This window comes from Rattus rattus, chromosome 12, assembly GCF_011064425.1.
Source record: "Rattus rattus isolate New Zealand chromosome 12, Rrattus_CSIRO_v1, whole genome shotgun sequence".
Taxonomy (NCBI): Eukaryota; Metazoa; Chordata; class Mammalia; order Rodentia; family Muridae; genus Rattus; species Rattus rattus.
The window spans coordinates 50,913,011-50,933,597 of record NC_046165.1 but is presented as its reverse complement, the minus strand read 5'-3'; positions in this window follow the sequence as shown (position 1 = coordinate 50,933,597).

Here is a 20,587-nt window from a genome sequence, read left to right as displayed (position 1 = left end):
GTCCCCTGAGTCTATACGCCTTCTACCTAATAGCCCTCATTAATTAATTAAAATGGCCTCCTCCGCCTGTTTTCTATGTTGGTGCGGCATTCACATCTAATGAGCACGTCATTCCATTCTGCCGGTAACACACAAAGTGTTTGCCATTAGGCCAGATCTCCATGGTTATCCCACACGTTCTGTCCTCGAGGTTAATCATAACCCATGGATACTCACTCTCCGGACACGCAGCCACCTTCTAATTACGTGGGCTAGAAATGAAATTTTAGACCAGTAGTCTGCAAACTTGGCTGCATAGATGAGACACCTAGAAGGATTTTTTAGGGGGGATACTACATTTTACTACTTTAAGGTTAAAACATCAGTCCAATGAGGAAATCTGCTCTCATCTAAAATCTTCTTTATTCCTTCAAAGAGAAGAAAAGGAAAAGTTGGCATTCGCTTACAGAGTTTGCAATAAGAGGAGAAATCTGTCAGACTTATTTTTTCCCCTTCTTGCATACTTGAAAATGATTTTTTTTTTTTTAGAATTTAGTCATGAGTGCTCTTTTAGTTTCCTATTCTTGCTATAAAAAATACCTCAAATTATTGGCTTAAGACTACATGGATTTATTATCTGCAGTGTTGGAGGTCAGGCCTAATTCAGGTCTCACTGGGCTAAAATAAAGGTGTGGTCACCAAGCGCTCCCCAGCTCTGTAGACCACCCACACTCTTTGGCTCATAGTCTCAATTCAGTAATGGCTAAGTCCTTCTCCTGCTGTCCTCTCCCTCCCCCTCCCCGTCCCAGTCTCCCTCCCCACCCCTTTCCGCCCTGGTCACTCTCTCCTACTTTTAAGAACCGTTTCAATTGTTTTGGCCTCACGAGATAATCCCAGATAATCCTCCCATGCTCGGTGGTCCAGCAGGCAGCCAACTGGCTTTCTCATATGATCTAATATATTCCCAGTCTCGGACACAGGGCATGGGCATCATGGAATGCAGGTAGGCACTATTCTGCTGACCACAAGCCATACGGGTGTCCTTCTTTCAGGGGTGCTTTAAGTCACTATAAAACCCTCCTATAATTCTAGTTGAAAGTTGCAGGCTCTGGGCAAATCAATGCACCCTAACTTGTACCTGGAGGTCTAATCTGGAGCCCAGGGACATCACACATCAGCCCAAAGAACGGCTACTTACCCCTTGGTGCTGAAGACCCTGTCAGGCCAGTACACCTCATGGGGTCGATGTGCTCAGAGGAAGAGTTGGGACTGTAGAAATATAGTCATCTCTGGGCTAGTTTCCACCTGCTGTCAATCTCTGTGGCTGCCCAGAAGGCCGCAAGCCACCTCCACCCCTTCCAGCCTTCCTGTGTTCCTCATTGACGAGAAGCTGAAGAGGTAGGGCCCAAGAGTCCATATTCTCTATGAGTCTCAGCTTGACTCGTAGATAATCGAGGATTAGTGTGTGTCTTTTATTTTAATAGCTATGTTGTAAAGAATAAAATTTAAACTTTATAAAATAAAGACTGGCTGCTTTTTGAAGTATGTTTTTTGAAAAACTGTACAGTGTAACATATATATATATTTATAATTATATATACATTATATATGATTATCATTCATGGATAGAAGGTCATAGTCAGATTAAAAGGCTGTCCTTTGCAAGCAAATCTGGAGCTGGAAATACAGCTGAAGTGTAGATCATTGCCTAGCATGCATGACGCCGTAGGGTCAGTCCCCAGCATCATAAACAAGCATGAGTAGATTGAAAACAGATCACAAATAGTAATGATTTACCTTAACACGAATTTCCCTGGGTCACTTCGAGTTTCCGTTTACAACAATTCCCCTGATGTGTGGCTTTTCAGGACCACTTCTGGAATGTTAAGCATGGTCACCTGAATCCTTGAAGGTGTTTGGAATTTCATGGTAGAGAATTTGCCCGAGGAGTTCATCTACCAAATCTTCCTGCCCCGAGGGTCCTGTCTTGTGAAGCTGTGTTAGCTCTAGGAAAACTCTGGTATCTGTGATTGGGCCTATGTGGTAACACCTTCCTTCAGGCTGAGAGCCCTGGGCTTATCTCTGGGATCGATCCTAAACGTCCAAGGATGTCAGAGGATGTTTTCTGACTGCAATCTTTCTTTCCTCAATCTCTCTTCCCCTTCCGCTCTTGATCCATCTATGCCAGCTTCCCTTCCTCTCTCCTTCCCTACCCCCTTCCTTCCTTGACAGGATCTAGATATGTAGCCCAGACTGTCCTCCAACTCATAATCCTCCTGCCTTCACCTCCAAGTGCTAGAATGACAGATTTGTGTTTGAGTCAGCCTTTCTTCTAAACCCTCAGCTCAAGCTTATGCTTCTGCCCTCCACGAAGCTTTCCTGTACAGTCTCTGATCTCATGCCTTGCAGGACAAACTCAGTAAACCCACCAAACAAGGGTGCAGGAGTGGACTTTGTTCTTCCAAGCTGGTGGATCCCCTTAACTGACGCTGACTATATGACCATCCAGTTGGGCTTTTATTGGGGTCCAGTTCCATAGCACTGTTTGCAGTCCAGGGCTGGTCCTCGGCCTGCTTGTCTGGAGTCTAATTCCTGCTTACTGATATGAATGAGATTTAGCGCTCCGTGTTGTTTATTGGCATTCTGTTTCAGACCTAACAGACACTCTGGATTATCTTACTATGACCCACCCTCGTGACAGCAGAGCCTGCTTTGTAGCTCTGCAGTGACCGGGTGAGAGTTGGCTTCACAACCATCCCCGAAAGGCTCTAGCAGGCCTGAGTGTGGCAAACATGACACCAACAGTTTTTGCCTTACCCTTCTCCCCCATTACCTCTACCTTGCTAAATTGTTAACCCTAAGTCTAGTCTCTTATTTGGCCACGGTCTTCTCCTATGGCGGACTAACAACATCCAGCTATCAAAAGTCCCCCTTTGACTATCATGATTCACATGCCCAATCAAAACCAACCAGCTCATTGTAACTTAGCATTTCCCCTTTTTCCTTTATAAGCTGCCATTTGCCTATGGGCCGTGTCTGTTTCCTCTCTATCCAGAGGCAGTCCTTTGTCCTTCTGGGTCAAATACCTCTTCCCCCTCCCCTTGGTCCTTTTCTTCCACCTTCTCTCTCCTGTTCTTGTCTCATTCCTTACCTTTTATCTCTCTGAGGCAAATAACTCTTTTTTTTCTGAGACCTTAGTCTTGGGGTGCTTTGTGCTCCATGCCACTGTCCTTTTAATCCCTGTGGGACTCTCCCTGAGACAATGGAAGCTTATAACCAGCTCCCTGGAGTCAAGGACTTATTTTATCCTTTGGTCTCAAAGGCCAAGTCTTGAAGTGCTTGGCTCATGGTCGGGCAATATTTACCATTGGATTTCCCCTTCTTTATTACTCCAATAAATCTGACTGCCTAAGGACCACAATTTGGAATTTTGAATCAATCATTCTTTCTCTCTCTTTCTTTGTGTGTCTCTCTCTGTCTCTCTGTCTCTGTCTCTGTCTCTCTGGGGGTTTTTTGTTTGTTTGTTTGTTTGTTTGTTTGTTTGTTTTTTTAAAGACAGGGTTTCTCTGTGAATCTCTGGCTGTAACTTGCTCTATAAACCAGGCCGGCCTCAAACTCAGAGAGCTCCACCTGCCTCTGCCTCCCCAGTGCTGGGATTAAAGGCATCCACCACCATCACGTGGATTCTGAAACTCTTAAGATATTAAATAGATATTAAGTGACTGAAAAGACATAAAAAGAAGACATTTGCAAAAGATGTATGTAAAGAGGGATTTGTACTTCTGTGACAAGAACACTCAAATTTCACCAGTAAGGAAACAAACAACCTATTAAAAAGTGGACAAGCTCTAAATAGACAGCTCACCAAAGAAGGTGTACAGAGAGAATGACCATATAGAAAGATGCTTTACATCATATGTCATCAGAGAACTGCAAATTAAAGTGAGGTACCACTGCTCCTGTGTTCCAGTCCCGGACACTGATGCTATGGAGTGTTGACAAGGATGTGGAGCAACAGGAAGGCTTTTTCATTGCTGCTAGGAATGCTCAGGGCGTGGCCACCTCGGAAGAGTTTGGCTTGTTTTTTTAAAAGCTAAATATAATCTTAACTTGTGTTTAGCCCTTACTCTCTAAGTTATTTATTCAATTAAGTTGAAAATTGTATTTACATAGAAATCTGCACACCTGCTTTATCCACAAATGACTAAAACTTGGAAATTACTGAAATGCCCTTTGGTAGAAAACTTGCTGAGCAAACGGCAGTGCATCTGGACACTGTTTTACTCTTCGGTGGTTTTACAAAAGAAAGAAAGGAGCTTTCTCAGGACATATGCATAGCAACACATACCACGAAGTACAGGAAGCTGATTGAAAAAGCCACGGACTGTGTCATTCTAGACATGTGATTTTGTGGAAAAGGTAACTAACTCCACAGAGATAATAAGAAGCAGATCAGTGCTTTAGGGGTCTTTGGGGAGAGGAAGGCATGCCCAGGTAAAACTGCACAACACTGTGGTAGAGACCTGACCTTAGGCATCTGCCAGGACCTGTGGGAACAGCCAGGCTGCGGGAGGGGGCACTCATCCTCTAACCCAGTGTCTGGGAGACTGAGGTGGGAGCATTACTGTGAGTTAAGGCTAGCCAGGATTACAGAGTGAGTTCCAGGCCAGCCTGGGTTACAAGGTGAGGAGGTCTATTTAGAAAACCAAACCAATAGATCTTTGGAACAAAGAGTGAACCCTGACATAAATTAAGGAATTCTATTTTTTATAATATAGCAACCCTGGTTGATCCGATGTAGCAATGCACCATGAGAACAAGATAAACAGTGGAAAGGCCTGTGCTGGAGCAGCCGGAAGGTTGTGAAAATCAGCCCTGTGAGGTCAATGTTTCCGCAAAGCCGAACCTGTTGTTAAAAAACAAAGCGACACAAAACTTACTAATTAACAGAAAATCATTAAAATCAGGGTTGTTTTTAATATTTTACATTTTTTATTTGAAACAGGGTTTGATGTACCCCAGGCTAGCTTCAAACTTGCTGAATAGATTGGCATTTTTATCCACATATTTCCACTTCCCAAAAGCTATGATTACAGGTGTGCACCACCACATCTGAATATGTGTGCTGGACATGGAACACAGCTTCACGTGTGCTAGTCAAGGTCTCTACCAACTGGGCTACAGCCTCAGACCCCGTCTTGGCCATGAACGGCTTATATTTGTTGTAGAGCTCTCGGTTATACTAAACCCTTCTTTGTCCTTGTCACTAAAGGTAGGACCCTGCCCTCTCAAAAAAGTCAGCATCTCAATTGAAGCTAGTGATGTCAATCTGTAATAGCAGTTACTCAGAGGCAGGAAGATTACTGTGAGTTCGAGGCCAGCAAACATTAACTATATAGAGAGTTCCTGGCAAGTTGATGCTATATAGAATGAAACCCTGCTCAAAAACCAAAGTAAAATAAATAGATGGATGGATAGATAGATAGATAGATAATCAAAAGATTATAAGAGATATAGCTAAGAAGCAAAATATTCACCTGATATGCTAGAGGCTTTAGAAATCAGCTCCCAGCACAAAAATAAAAAATAAATAAACAAAACCCAGACTTCCTCCTGGTTCTTCAAGGGGTTAGTGGGTCTTTTCCCTTTGGTAGGTCTGTCTGGACTGGAACTCTCACCTCTTCCTTCCTAAGAAGTTGTAATATCTAGTTTTCTGTCACCTTGACACAAGCTAGAGTTATGGAGAAGAGGAAGCCTCAACTGAGATGACTCCATAAGATCCAGCTGTTAAGACATATTATTAATTAGTGGTCAATGGAAGAGGGCTCACCCCATTGTGGGTGGGGCCATCCCCGGACTGGGGGTCTTGAGTTCTATAAGAGAGCAGGTCAAGTAAGCCATGAGGAGCAAGCCAGTAAGCAGCACCCCTCCGTTGCCTCTGCATCAGATCTGCCTCCAGGTTCCTGCCCTGTTGAGTTCCTGCCCTGACTTCCTTCAGTGATTAAGTCTTCAGTGACTAAGACATGAGCCTAATTAACCCTTTCCTCCCCAAGTTGCTTTTGATTGTGGTGTTTCATTATAGTAGCATTAATCCAGACAGAAGTAAATATCATTTTAGAATGATTGAACTATATCTAGAAGCTATACCATGTTGTTTTTCTATGTTTTGAAGCATTTTCTGTTTATAAAAACAATACATACACATTTCAAAAAATTTTAAGTGTAGGGGAAAAAATTAGAAAATAATTACATTTTATAAGATATTTTATCATATTTCTTCTTTTGAATATTTTCCACATGAATAGATGTTTATTTCCTACTTTTCAACAAAGATTATCCCAGAATAGTGTTTCAGCATTGATATAAATATATTTATCTATATAATTCTTCTTTCATGTGTGAGAGACAGTAGGGATTGAACCCAGGGTCCTGTGCATGCTACACAGATACTCTGCCCCCAAATTACATCTCAGCCCCACAAATATTTATAAACCTCAAGTCAAACTTAGACCGTTTCATTGTTCTCTTTCTTTCTTTCACTTATATCTGACGTTTTAATATGTATTGCTAACTTCTTACATTGAGCTGACCCTGGGTGAACTTCTTACACATATAGATTTCCTGCATTTAGGGGTTTGCCATTGACTAGGATTCCCAAGGGAGTTCCTGAGTCAAAGGCTATGAAGAATTAAGAACGTCTGGGGACCCACCCCCTCCCTTGCCCTTTGGAAGTGAACTCCTTTGTATGCGAGGAATCACTCAGGGTGCCTCAGTCACTGGGAATTCTGTGGGAACGACAACTATGGAAAATATTCAGAGCAGGAATCCAAGGCACAAGTACAAGCTGCATAGGGACCTGAGGGATCAACGAGCTAAGCTGCACCGGCTGCATTCGAGATGGTTCGCGTGTGTGGCGGTCCCAGAAGCTCTTTCCAGGGGCTGGACATTAAAAGTGTTCTACTTTCATTTCCTGCTTCCACGACCAACTCCGCTTCACTCGTGGTTTGAGCTCATTCTCCCTGTCGGAGGAATCGCATGGGCTCACACCTGTGTGAAATCAGTTCTATTTCACCAGTCCCTTGCCCAGACCCGTATTTGGCTATGTGCCCTTTTCTGCCTCGGTTCTCTATGGAGTTAAAAGAATTTAACATGGAGCTCTTATGTTGAAATATGATAATCTGCTAATAGTTTCTTGAAATACTTAACCGCGAATGCCATGGGCACTAAATGCTGCATCCCAGCTAATGGGTCAGATTCCCAGATGATGGCCACTGGGACTCATTAGTTTCTCCACACACACTGAAAGAAATCATAGCAGTGCCATTTACAATAGCCATAGGCAGAAATAACCAAGATATCCACCAGAGGATAAGAGGATGAGTGGACATTCAAATTATGGCAGAGAGACAGGAGGGGGAGGGGGAGGGGAGGGGGGAAGGGAGGGGGAGAAGGAGAAGGAGAAGAAGGAGGAGGAGGAGGAGGAGGAGGAGGAGGAGGAGGAGGGGAGGAGGAGGAGAAGAAGAGCTTTACTCAATAGCAGACAGGAATGAGGTGCTGCTCCCTATATACTCTAGACAAACACTGCGCTTAGTGAAGGAAGTACATACACAATGAGTCGGTGCATACAGTTGCATTACAGGTAAATCCACAAAGCCAGGAAGCAGTTGGGTTAATGCTGGGGCTTGAGATAGGTGAACAGGAAGGGATTCCTTGCTGGGCACTACATTTCTTTCTTTCTTTTTTTTTTTTTTCCTTAGCTGAGGACCGAACCCAGGGCCTCACGCTTGCTAGGCAAGCGCTCTACCACTGAGCTAAATCCCCAACCCCTACATTTCTTTTCAGAATGATAACAATGTTTTGGAATCAGAGATGGTGATTGGTCATTCCCGTGGTGTACTAAATATTGCTAAATTGTTCACTTCAGCATGAGTCATTGTTTCCTTTTAGATGTATTTATTTTATATCTTATGAGCCTTTTGCCTGCATGTATGTGTTTGCCTGGAACTGGAGTTACAGATAGTTGTGAGCCACTGTGTAGATGCTAGGAAGCAAACCTGGGGTCCTCTGGAAGAGCAGCCAGGGCTCTTAACCACTAAGCCATCTCTCTAGCCCCAGGATGGATAAGCTATGCTATATAGATGTTACCGTAATTTAAAAGAAAAGGCACAGAAAAATGTTTCTGTATCCCACCCCACACACACCCTAATGACAAATAGACGTTGACCTTCTTTAAAAAATTCTTAGAAATGTTATAGGTCCAATTGGTCTCTGGTTTTTCTAAGGTTCCAACAAATGTTTACCAAAGGTTCTTCCAGGCGCCAGATGCTGTTCCAGGTGCCTGGGAACATTGGAACATTCTGCCTGGGTGGAGTCTAGGGAAAGCCTTACCTACCCACTTCTCACCCAGCAGGTTAGATTCATCCCCTTGGCAAAGTGCCTGGAAGAACAGCATAGCTGCTCACATGTTTGCTGTGTGCCTCCTGGCCTAGTCTTGAGGGCTTGCTGTCATTGTGAGCATTTAGGCAAAATCTGGATCTCTGAGCTGGTTACATCAGAAAGTTGGAGGATGGGTGAGGTCAGGGAATAGAGTATTTAGGGCCAGGTTATATAGAGTATAGGACTTTGGGATGAGAGGGAGGCTTAAAGAATGTGTAGTTTTAATATTTACTTATATACAGCATCTCACTATGTAGTTTGGCTAGCCTGGAATGTTGTATGTAGACCAGACCGGACTTGAACTCACAGAAGGGATAAAAAGTTATCTGAGTGTGGAAGTACATACTATATCTAACTGCTTTCTACTTTCTGGGTTGAGATTTCAGGTATGTTTGATGACCCTTGAATAATTTTTAATCTGTTTTTTAATTAGGTAAGGTCTCTCTACCTAGCCCTGGCTGTTCTGGAACTCATTATGTGGACCACACTGGCCTTGAACTCACAGAGATCCCCTTGTCTCTGCCTTCCAAGTGCTGGGATTAAAGGTATGCACCACCACCACCTAGTCCTTCTTTGTTTTTCTTTAGATTTAACTTTTCTCTGAAAATACTGGGAATTGATCTGAGAACCTCCCTCATTCTAGGCAAGTTGCTTTGTCACCAAATAACACCCCAGCCAATTCTCAACCTTTTAATTCCTTACGTGCAATGAGAGGTTGATGAAATTTGCCTGTAGTGAACAATGAAATCTGGCCGCTTGGATGGATGCATCAAATTTGTTCAGTGGAACAAGTCAGGCACAGAAAAATGAAACTGCAAACACTCAGATGTATGTGGAGTCTAAAAACGCTGCTCTTGGGGCTGGTGTGTAACTCGGGATACAGGATTTGTTTGGCAAGGTTAAAGCTCTGAGCTTGATCTCCAATCATGCAAAAATAATCAAATTGTTAAGTAAATCAAATTGAAGTTTTATCTTGTAGAAGTTGGCTATAGACTGGTGTTTACCAGAGACTGGGGAGAGAAAAGAGGAGGAAGGATGAGGAAAGATAAGAAAAGCTTAGTCAGCATTACGATAAGAGACGTTTGATGTTCTAGAGCATAGTAGGGTGACTGTAGTTAATCATATTGTCCATTTAAAGGTAACGAGATTCCACTTATACCCCATAGAAGGTAGAGCCTGGAGGGATGGACATTCTTAATGTTCTCATGCATTTGTCATTGTGTAATTATAGAGCTATTGCGAGCTGTCATGTTGTACACCATAAAATACGTGCAATTGTCATGTGTTGAGTAAAACCAAAACAAAAATGTTAAATGTCTGTGTTCCCACAGCATGGATAATGGACGTACAAGAGCCAGACGGAAAGCAGGAAAGTAGTGCCTAGCTCTTTTCTTGTTTGTGTAGGTGTGTGTATCTATGTGAGGCATGTGTTCGGTGCCTATGGAGGTCAGAGGAAGGCCCAGAATCTGCTGGAGTTATAGGTGGTTATGAGACTCCCAATCTGAGTGCTGAGAACTGAACTCCAGTCATCTGCGAGAACAGCAATTACTCAGCTGCTAGGCTGTCTCACCAGCCCCGCTTAGCCTCTTAATAAATGACTGTTTTTCTGTGTGCATGATACACAGCATGGGTTGAAATCTGTATTATTGTGGAGTGGCTAAATAATATACACATTAACTCACATACTTTTTGTGGTGAGAAGACGGAATCTGTTCCCCAACCATTTTCAAATCCGAAAACACACTGTTATTAACTATAGTCACCAGATTGCAAATATTATGAACTTAATCTCCTATCTAAGGGAAATTTTGTGTACTTTGATTAACTTCAACCCATTTCTGTCAGCCCCTGATGGCCACCATTTTCTCTGGTGCCATGCTGTTTTCTCTCTTTAAAATTATTTTATTATTTTACTTGTTATATTAAACACACATTCACACACACATATACACACACTCTCACATATATACTCTCACACACACATAATCTCACATACGCACACACTTACAGAGGCATACATACACACTCACATACACACACACTCATACACACACACATACACACATACTCACACACTCTCATAATACACTCACACATACACACACATAGACACATACAGTCACTCAAGCATATACACATGCATGCTCACACATGCATGCATGCACATGCACCCTCACTCACAAACATTCACAAATGCACATGCATACCCTCACACATATACACACATAAACACACACATATACACACATACACATGTGAACTCACACACTCACACACGCTCACAAATGCACAAGTTTACACACACACACACACACACACACACACATCATTTATTCAGGTTGAGAGAAGAAAGCTTATAGTAGTTGGTTCTCTCCTATCCCCACTTGGTGTCAGAGACCACATTCAGCCCAGCAGGCTCTCAGTACGTGCTGTCTCACTGCTCCTTTCCACCGTGTTTGGAGTCAGGATCTCACACTGCAGCTCAGACAGGGCTCATACTTGTGTCAGTCCTCCTGACTCAGATTTCCAAATGCTGGGATTTCGAGTGTGAGCTCAGCCTCTCTTCTTTTACTAATTCAACTTGTTAAGATATCACGAATGAGAGAGACCATGCAGCATTTGTGTTTCCATGCCTGTCTTGTTTTCATTAACAAAATGTCCTCCAGGTTCATTCATTTGTCCCAGATGGCAGGATACTGTCCTTTTAAGCTGAATAATATTCCTTTGTGTGTGTGTGTGTGTGTGTGTGTGTGTGTGTGTGTGTGTGTGTACAAGATCTGTGTGTGCATGCAATTGTGTATCACATTCACTATATCTCTATCCGTTGTAGACATCTAGGTTGAGTTCACGTCTTGGATATTGTGAGGGTGATGAAATGAATTGGGAATTCTGGTCCTTCTTCTCTTTTCCACATGATACTGTTTTTCCTTTGGCTGTGCACCCACTGGTGGGATTGCCTGGCCATGCAGCCGTTCTTCAGAGCTGTTGAATCATCCTGCAGTTGAAGTTACAGGCCCTTGTGAGCCACCTGACATGGATGAGGGGAACTAAACTCTGATGCTCTACGGAAGCAGCTCATGCTGTCAATCAGGGAAGCCCCTAATTTCAGTTGTTTTTGAGAAACCTCTGCGCTGTTTTCCATAACAATGGTGCTACTCTGCGTTCCTGCCCACAGTGCACAAGGGTTCTCCTTTCTCCTATCAATAGCCACACCAGTTGCCCTTCATTGCTTGATGATGCCAACTCTGACCACGTGGAGGCTTTCATTTGAAGTCCTCCAATGGTCAGCCATACTACGTGTTCTCTTCAGACACATTTGCCATCCTCATGTCTTCTAAAAAGAAAAAAAAGAAAGAAAAATCTACTCAGACCTGTTGTTCATTCTTTTAAAGAATAGTCTTGAGAGAAAGAGAGGATTGCAGCTTAAAGTTGGGGGAAGATACTTAAAAGGTAAAATGGAAAGGAGCTCACAATTAGTTTCCCATTTAAAAAGCTAACAAATACTTTAACTGTCGCGGGATCTCAACAGGCCACTGCTGCCATGCCAGTTGGTAATTAGTAAAAAAGACTTTTCTTTAATCCTTTTCTGATACACACACCTTGATTATTTCTTCATGTGACCACAGTATTTAATGAAAAGTAAGTAAAAAGACAGATTAATCTTCTCAGCATGATTGGTTGAATATAGAGGTTTGAATAATAACCCTCAGAGGTCCTTGTTGCCGTAGGTGTGGCCTGGTTGGAGGAAGTGTGTCACTGTGGGGGTGAGTTTTGAGGTCTCATAAATACACTCATGCTACATCTAGTGTGGAAGAGAGCATCCTCCTTGCTGCCTTCAGATCAAGACTAGAACCGTCAGCTCCTTCTCCAGCACTGCGTCATGCTTTCTGCCATGACAATAAATGGACCAAACCTCTGAAATTGTGAACCAGCCCCAATGAAATCCTTTCTTTGTAAGAGTTGCTGTGACCCCCATGGCCCTCACTTCACAGCCGTAGAAATCCTAAGACAGTTGAGTTTGTTTATTTTATTATTGATAGCTGGAGGGCATAAGGCATTCATTTGGTGGACGAGTTTGCTATTTAAAGAGCTGCTATAGGCAGAGGTAGGGCTGAGGGAAGCAAGCACCTCCTGGTGTTGTCTCAATGCTGACTAACTCTGGGCCTTCACTTTGGGGGAGGGCACAGTGCAGGACCAATCCAACCCAAGCTCACATCGCCACGCCTCCCTGCCGTGACAGACTATATCTCTTTAAAACTCAATGAAGTGAAGTGAAATCTTCTCTCCTTTGGAAACTGAAATAAAGTTGTTGTAAAGTTTGTGTGCCCTACAACTTCCAAATTCTGGTGAATTGTATTTTATAGGATTCTCATTAAAATGGTAAATGTATGGTGTATCTGTAACTTGTGCACCCCTCCTGACAGGCTAAAAGATCTGTTTGGGTGAGATATTTATAAAAATTAAATATTCTGCTTGTAATTTTGCATGGCTAATATTTTAATGGCTTTTTCCAAAGACTGCCTTCTACCTCTGTGCTTCAAGCTGTCATTCTTTCCTGCTTGTATACCGTCTGTTGAAACACTACAGGGCACGTTCTTCTTTCAATGTGACCTCTGGCCTGTACCTTCTGGTCAGAACGGCAGGCGGTTGGCATACCAATCTACGCCCACCGGTAGGTGCATTAAGCAGTAACCTGGCTGTGCAGGTGTCAACAGCACACAACATAAACATATCCAAGTAAACCCCAACTTAATTTATGTCCAAGTACAAAATGCCAGCGCCCCTGTGATGACACAGTCTGCAAGGGAGAGGGTATCGGATGGAGGGCAGGCAAATAGAAAGGGTCTTAAGCTAAATCTCACTTCTTTTCTGCTAGGTCTATGTTGATAGATATTTCTAAGTTTGTTCACAAAGAGGGTATCCCATCCATGATGCTGTCTTCTCCTCCCAAGGTCTTGATGACACAGTATGCTATCGCCTTGTGGATTTGTACAGAGCAGAGCAGCCTGGGAGAGGTGGTTATCACTACTCCTGAGTTCCCAGGGCATCTTGGGCTTAATAACTCTATCTCTTTTTCTGCGAACTCTTGGTTTGTTTTGTTGGCTCTTTTTCAGAGCACGAACTGTCCTTTTCTTATTGATTGCTAGGTACATTTCACATACTGGCAGATTAGTCTTGTTATCTCAAAAAGCCTTGCAAGTCTCCTTTTCTCCCTTTTGCCATTGAACTTGATGGGCTCCTGGGAAATGAGAGCAGATAAATTGTGTTACTTGCAGCTGGGAAGAAGATCCGCTGGGAGGACTTCCAAAGTAGTGCTCTCCTTAATGAAAGCGTTGGGATCAGCTGGGGAGTTGGTGCGTATTCTCATAGGAAAGCATAAGGAGTGCGTGGGAGGGCGTTTCTGAGCATGCTCAATCCCAGACATGTGGCACATTTCAAAAGGGACAGATCGAAAACCCAAAGGCTTTGTGGTAGAGGATTTAACATTATACTGAGCAAAGTTTACTCTAGGAGATCTGAAAGAATGTGTCAGGGAGACTCAGTGACCCTGGTTTATTCCTTTTAAGTTTTTCCGAAGAATTTTTACCTAGAACACAAAAAGGAACAACTTGGAAGACTCATTAACAGTATTTAAACGAGGTAGGCGCTTTCTCTGTTATGCATGTAATCATTTGTCCCTAAAGTGTCTAGCCCCTGCCTCACTTCAGGGAAAGATTATATATATGAAATATATTACTTTTGAGGTTTCGTAGTAGGAAAAAAGGGGTTTTCCCTACTTCAGACTGTAAATAAACTCTTCCATGTTTTCTAATGAACTAGTATTTCGTATTATTATACTAAACATTTCATATTTTATCTCTGAATCTTTGATCCATGGGATTGGAAAGCTTCTAAACAGTGTAATTTATTTGAAGATTTTTAGGGCCTTAGGAAAATGGAATTATTCAAAGAAAGGCACTTGTTCTTAAGCCACAGCTTTAAGAGAAAAATGAATGTCTAATTAGAGTATAAGACACGCAGGCAAAGACACCACGACTAAACCCATTACGTCATATGCGAATCTAAAAAGTTAACTTAAGACCTAATTTTCAGTTTTCAATAAGCTAATATTTGCTGGACACCTATTGAGTGCTGAACCACGAAACATCTCTGTGTGGAAAAACACAAGCCTGAAAACGAACTAGTTGCAGATAAAGACGGGTCCACTCTTAGAAACAGAAGTAAAAATTAACCGGGTGCTCAGTACAACCCAGAATAAAAATGCCCTCGTCTCCCAGACGCCTTGATATTTACAGCCCTGCAGAGAGCTGTTCTGCCTTCTCAGCTGGGGCCACACAGCTTCTGGGGAGGAACTCGCTCTTCTGCGCATGAGCAGACTTCCTTTATAACACAGGTACTTATTTTCCAAGAAAAGATCAAATGCTCTTCTGGGCTGGAAACACCCACTAGGCCCTGGTGTTCAAGGGCTTTTCTGCTCGCATTCCAGACATGTCCTAACCCAACCTCGCCCAGAGAACTTGCCATGAATTTCAATGCAATCCGCCAGTTGCTCTAGGGTTAAGAGAATGTACCAAGTAGGGGCTGGTAGGGGAAGATACAAAGTGGAAGGTAGGAGAATGAGCAAGCCCGGGTCTAACTGAGTCCACGACACTGCAGGGGATGGACTTAATATCAGACCATAGCGGGATCTTTGCTAGAAGTAGACCTCAGGGACTCTGCCTATCAACATGTGGGTAACTGAAGTGTTGCAATGGTCATTTGCTTGGGACTCTTTTCATTGACTGTGTATCAAAATACCGTGCCGTACATCTGATACTTACATAAAGATGTGAAGTCCCGAAACCTTATCACAATGATTCTGTAATAGTTATTATGCAATACTTGGGGTGACACTTTGACTTGAATTAATATTCCCTCAATATCCGTCATTAACAAGAGTTCACTGCTTGCCAGTCAGAGATGTGGGTCATTGCCCGCTCTCTGCGACTTAGCAGAGGTGTTTGAACGGATTTAGGACCTACAACTGATTTGCTACCAAAGATAAATGATGCCTCTGAAACAAGATCAGGAGCTAAAGAACCGGTGTGAGATCCAAAAGGTACCTTTTAGGTCTTTGGGCTTAAGTTCTTATTTTAAAGATTGCTGCTCAGGCCCAGAGAATCCTGAACTTAATGACACGGTACTCTTGTTTTATCTTATCATCACACCCGTAAGTGAAAAGGCTTCTGAGCCCTCTCTCTTAATTATATTTAACTCGCATGGTTGCTACTTAGTTTATTTATTTTTTTTAATGTGTGTGTGTGTTTAAAAGCAGGAGGGATACTCTGGTTTCTCTTCAGATCATATAAATCTTTCGCCTTTTACTAAAAGCGGGAGGGATTGGCTAATATTCTAAGTCTATGTGCAGGAGGACAGCCACCACTAACTGGAAGCCATATCATCAGGGTAAAGGTTGGAGTCGGTGCCAGACACCACAGCCCATCGGGGTTCACCACTCAGGATGTGCGACTGTGGCCTGATCGCCTGACTTTTCTGAGCCTCGGTAACAGTTATCTCGTAGAAGACTAAAGAATATCATGGAGAACTGGTGAGATGGTTCTGCACATGAAGGTGCTTGCAGCAAAGCCTGAGGGCCCAAGTTCAATGACAGGAGTGCATATGATAGAAATGTCTCTCTCTCTCACACACACACACACACACACACACACGCATTATATATATATAATATATATACAATATGTAATATAGAATATATTATATATGCATAGGTGTATGTATATGTATGAGCTTTAAAGTTATACCATGCAAGGTAAATCTGTTGGGATGATGAGGCATGGTTATATGTAGTTATCAGGAACTATTTGTATATTACAATTGTGAAAATACTCTGTATATTTTTGTAGTATATAATACCTTTCAGATGCCATACACATTCCCCAGGCTACCAGAGATACTTTATTTTTATGTCATCGTCATCCCTGTAGAGAAAGGAAAGGTTTATTTCTGCTTTCCAAGTTCACAGTGGTAGATACCTTGTCCCAGCAGGGGACTGGAGGAGCTGAATCAGCAGCTCCAACAAAGGAAAAGGAAGCAGAGTTAATTTAGGGGAACCATTTCAGAATAAACAGCTAGATTTACAAGGTGTATCTCCGAGAACGCTTTGATGCCTGCGTTTAGAGAAGTACGGGTATGGAATAATTGATGTCTACATTGGCAGATCAAAGTATTCCAAGCATTGCGGGCTGAGCAGTGAAACCCTTCTCACTTTTCCTACATCCAGTGTGCATATTTTGTAACCATAATAATAATTTGTCCCTGCACGGGTCCTTTCATCTGGGGAGGAGCTCCGAGCACTTTGAAGATGTTAATAAGAAAAAGACCTGCTAATTAAAGTCGCTTAAAAAAACGAAAAGTCTCCAGGTCGGCAGGAGGGCGTGGGTGAGGACAAGGAGGTGAATAGGGACAAAGTAAAATGACTTCTCCATATGAACCCTGGGACTTTGTACCCAGCGGCTGGGAGGTGGTGACCCAGAGGTTTGCTGCTGTTCTTGCCTGTCATTTCTTTAATGTGCTGTTGGATTTCGTGCAGCAATAAAGTGGCTTTCTCCGGACAATCACAACAGACGTTAACAGAATAATTCAAAGTCTGTGGTTCTCTTGACTTGAAGAGCACACACTGACCCGGAAGCTTTTTGTAGAAAACAAAGAGGAGAGCTATGTTGGACATTTGCAGTGAGTTTTAACATCATCTGGCCAAATTGTAGAGTAAACCCAGAAAGGCAAGCTTAGAAGGACAATGACTTTCCAGCTCTTTTTGAAATTATTACAATTAGGGTTCTTTTGTTTGTTTGTTTTCTTTTAATCTGGGCTGTTGTGTTTTTGAGACAGGATCTCACTAAGTAGCCCAGGCTAGGCTCCAATCTAAGGTTCTTCATCCTTAGCCTCCTGAGGGCTGGAATGACACTAGATAGTGTTGTTAACAGTTTTGCTTCCAGAGGACCCAAGTTCAATTCCTAGAACCCACAGTGTGCCACACGACTGTCTATAACGCCAGTTCCAGGGAACCCAAACACACATACTGCACAGACATATATGTAAGCAAAGTACCCATGCTCATAAAGTTAAAAAATCAATAAATAAAATGTAGTAAAGGTGGATTTAAAACAACAATAACACCCCCCCCCAAAAAAAATATCTGGTCCTAAGGAGATGCTGAGTGGGTAGAAATGTTCACTATGCAAGCCTGGGGACCCAAGTTCAAATCCCCAGCACCCATGTTAAAGGTCAGACAGGTAGTAGGAGCAATTGGAATTCCAGTGTTCCAACAGGAAAATGGGAGGTAGAAGCAGAGGAGTCCCTGGAAGGTGGAGAGTTCCTGTCTCAAACAAGGTGAAAGGTGAATACACGCTGACCCAGGAGGAAGTTGTCTTCTGACCGCCGATGTGTGCACTGTGGTACTCTCCTACCTACACTCATTCACACGCACAGCTCAGATGCCAGGGCTGTGGTGCGGGCCTATAATTCCAGAGACTCGGGAGACCAAGGCAGGAACGGCAGAGTCTTGTGTGACTTAGCGAGACAGTTTCAACGTTAAAAAAAATTAAAAAGATGTAACTTAGGGTCGAGTGTTTGCCTGGTATACACAGAGCCCCTGGTTTACTCTGCAATAAATAAATAAATAAATATAAACAAATACATTTTTAAAAAGAAAGAAAGGAAGGAAGAAAGAAAGGAAGAAAGGAAGGAAGGAAGAAAACACTACTCATTGACTTGAAGTCTGCATTTGTTGGGCAAGTGACCTAATATCCCAAATTTTTCAACTTCACTGCTTTCTCCTGGAACAAAGTCTCCTTTTTTCAAGAGAAAGCATTTGGCCAATTCAAGCCAGCTCCCTAGGGAATCTCCCCAGGGCACCTTCCAGGGCTTGGCTTTCTAAACTTGGTATATTAATGGGCTGGGACAGTCTCCCTGGCTGACTCTAGAAGCTGTCAGAATCTCACTGGTAACTTCTAGACTTTTCTGGTTTCTCATGAGGCACCAACCCTTTTCAGTTGTAAATCAATTCCCATCAGAATTCAAGCAGACAGCTTCCCTGGCTCTGGATTCCCTTCTGTTCTTTCTCTCTGGCCTGCTAAGTTCTCAGTCGACTGAAACCCTTGTCCCCCTGGAGACGGTCAGAAATAGCAGGCTACCCAGACCAACTTCTTCAATGGTATCATAGCTAGCTAGCGACACCGACCAACTTCTTCCGAGATCATCCTCTCGATTTAATCAGCAGGGCAGGGGTGGGAGGTGGGATCTGTTTCCCACAGTTTGTGTAGGTTGGCTTGCTGCCAGTGTGTTTCAACCGAAAGAAAACAACACTCTAAAATAGAAGGGCAAGAAGAAAACTGTGGATATAATGAGAGCCTGTCTTGCTGAGGTCTGGCCTGGGCTTTTTAACTAGGACTGATTCGAGGCTAGTCTTGGTTACACAGACTTGCCTGCAATTCAGGAGAGGGGAGAATACCCTCTGGTGGTAAAATCTATGTCTGCACCGAGTCTCCTAAATTCCCTTTGTAGGCAAGTTCCCTACCTGAACGTGGACTTGGCTACACATACCTACCTTTGGACACAGACATCTACACACAGCGAAGCTGACTCAGTCTTACCCTTGAATGACACAGAGAGGCACAGCACTAGAAGGCCCACTCCTGCATGAAGGCCTCTTTTGTCCTGGGTTCTTGTGTAATGCATTATGCAGATTCAGATTCTGAAATTTATCATATTGTTTCATTATGGGAAAAGATCTTTATCATGTTTCTGCGTGCCCTTCGTTAATGATGAGTTTTGTCTGTGGCTATGCTGTGTGTTTGTTTCAAGCCCATTTTGTTTTTCAAAAGGATTAGAAGTTTTTGTTTCCTTTTTTTAAAATTCCATTTTAGTTATTATTGTGTGTGCTCATGTGTGTACGAATGGGTGCATGCAAGAATGTGTGCGCACAGGGTTGGGGTTTTAGCTCAGTGGTAGAGCACTTGCCTAGCAAGCGCAAGGCCCTGGGTTCGGTCCCAAGCGCCGAAAAAAAGAAAAAAAAAAAAAAAAAAAAAGAATGTGTGTGCGCTCGCATGTGCGCCCGAGTAAGCATGTGGGTGTGCGGGGTGTCTCTCCTTCTACCATGCAGGTCCAGGGGCTCAAGTTTAGCTTGTCAGACTTGCCAACAAGCACCTTTATCCACTGAGCATCTCCCCAGTCCTGATGTGAGATTTGTTTGATGTTCCTGGTATGGTTCCCTTCTGCTTTGTGCTTTAACATTCAGATCACATCCGTAGCCAGGCTCTTCAGTTTCCCCATCAGTGTTGCTCTGCAGGTCTCAGGCTGATCAGCTGCATGGAACATGATCAAAACAGATTCTCAGGCTGTGCACTGAGGAGGCCAGGATGCAGTGTTCCCTGGAAGTCAGGGTTCCTGTGGGTGCTCATCACGTGCCTTCCTGAGGTTGCGCCTTTGGCTTTTCCTTTTGGGAATAATGCCAGAAAGGTCACTGTTTCCACTTTGGAATATTCCTTTTCGTCCTTGCTTTGTGAGAACTCTGCTAAAAGCCGTTTCCCTTGACCGTTTGTTCTAAGCCAGAGATAGCCTCTGAAGTTGGGAGAGCTTAATCAAGCCAGGGCCCCTGCTTGACACCTGGGATGATTGGCTGCCCTTGGCACTTATCATTAAAAAGTCAAATGTCCTTAGCCAGATGGAGGCCTTGGGCCGGTACCTTAAACAGGGATTTGCTCCTTGCAGGGATGCTCAATGGCCACCTTGCAGGGTGAGCAGCCTTCCTGGCTTGTCAGATGCTACGGTCAGATGTTTCATTGTTAAGTGCAGGACCTGAAGCAAAACAGGTCATTTCTTCACAGCAGTGTGGGTTTAGGACCACACAAACCAGTCCTCTCATTCTCCTTGGTTAGTTACTCTTCTTTTCCTTCTATCTGCCAAGTGCCATTCCTGATGTTTCATAGTGAAATCTACGATCCTCAAAAAAATTAATTACACTTTATGACAGTTTTCTCAGCTTGTGGGTTGGACCCTTTAGGGGTTAGAATGACCCTTTCACAAGGTCACCTAAGACTGTCAGAAAACACACATCTACATTCTGATTCATAACAGTAGCAAAATTACTGTTTAGCAACGAAATATAAGTTTA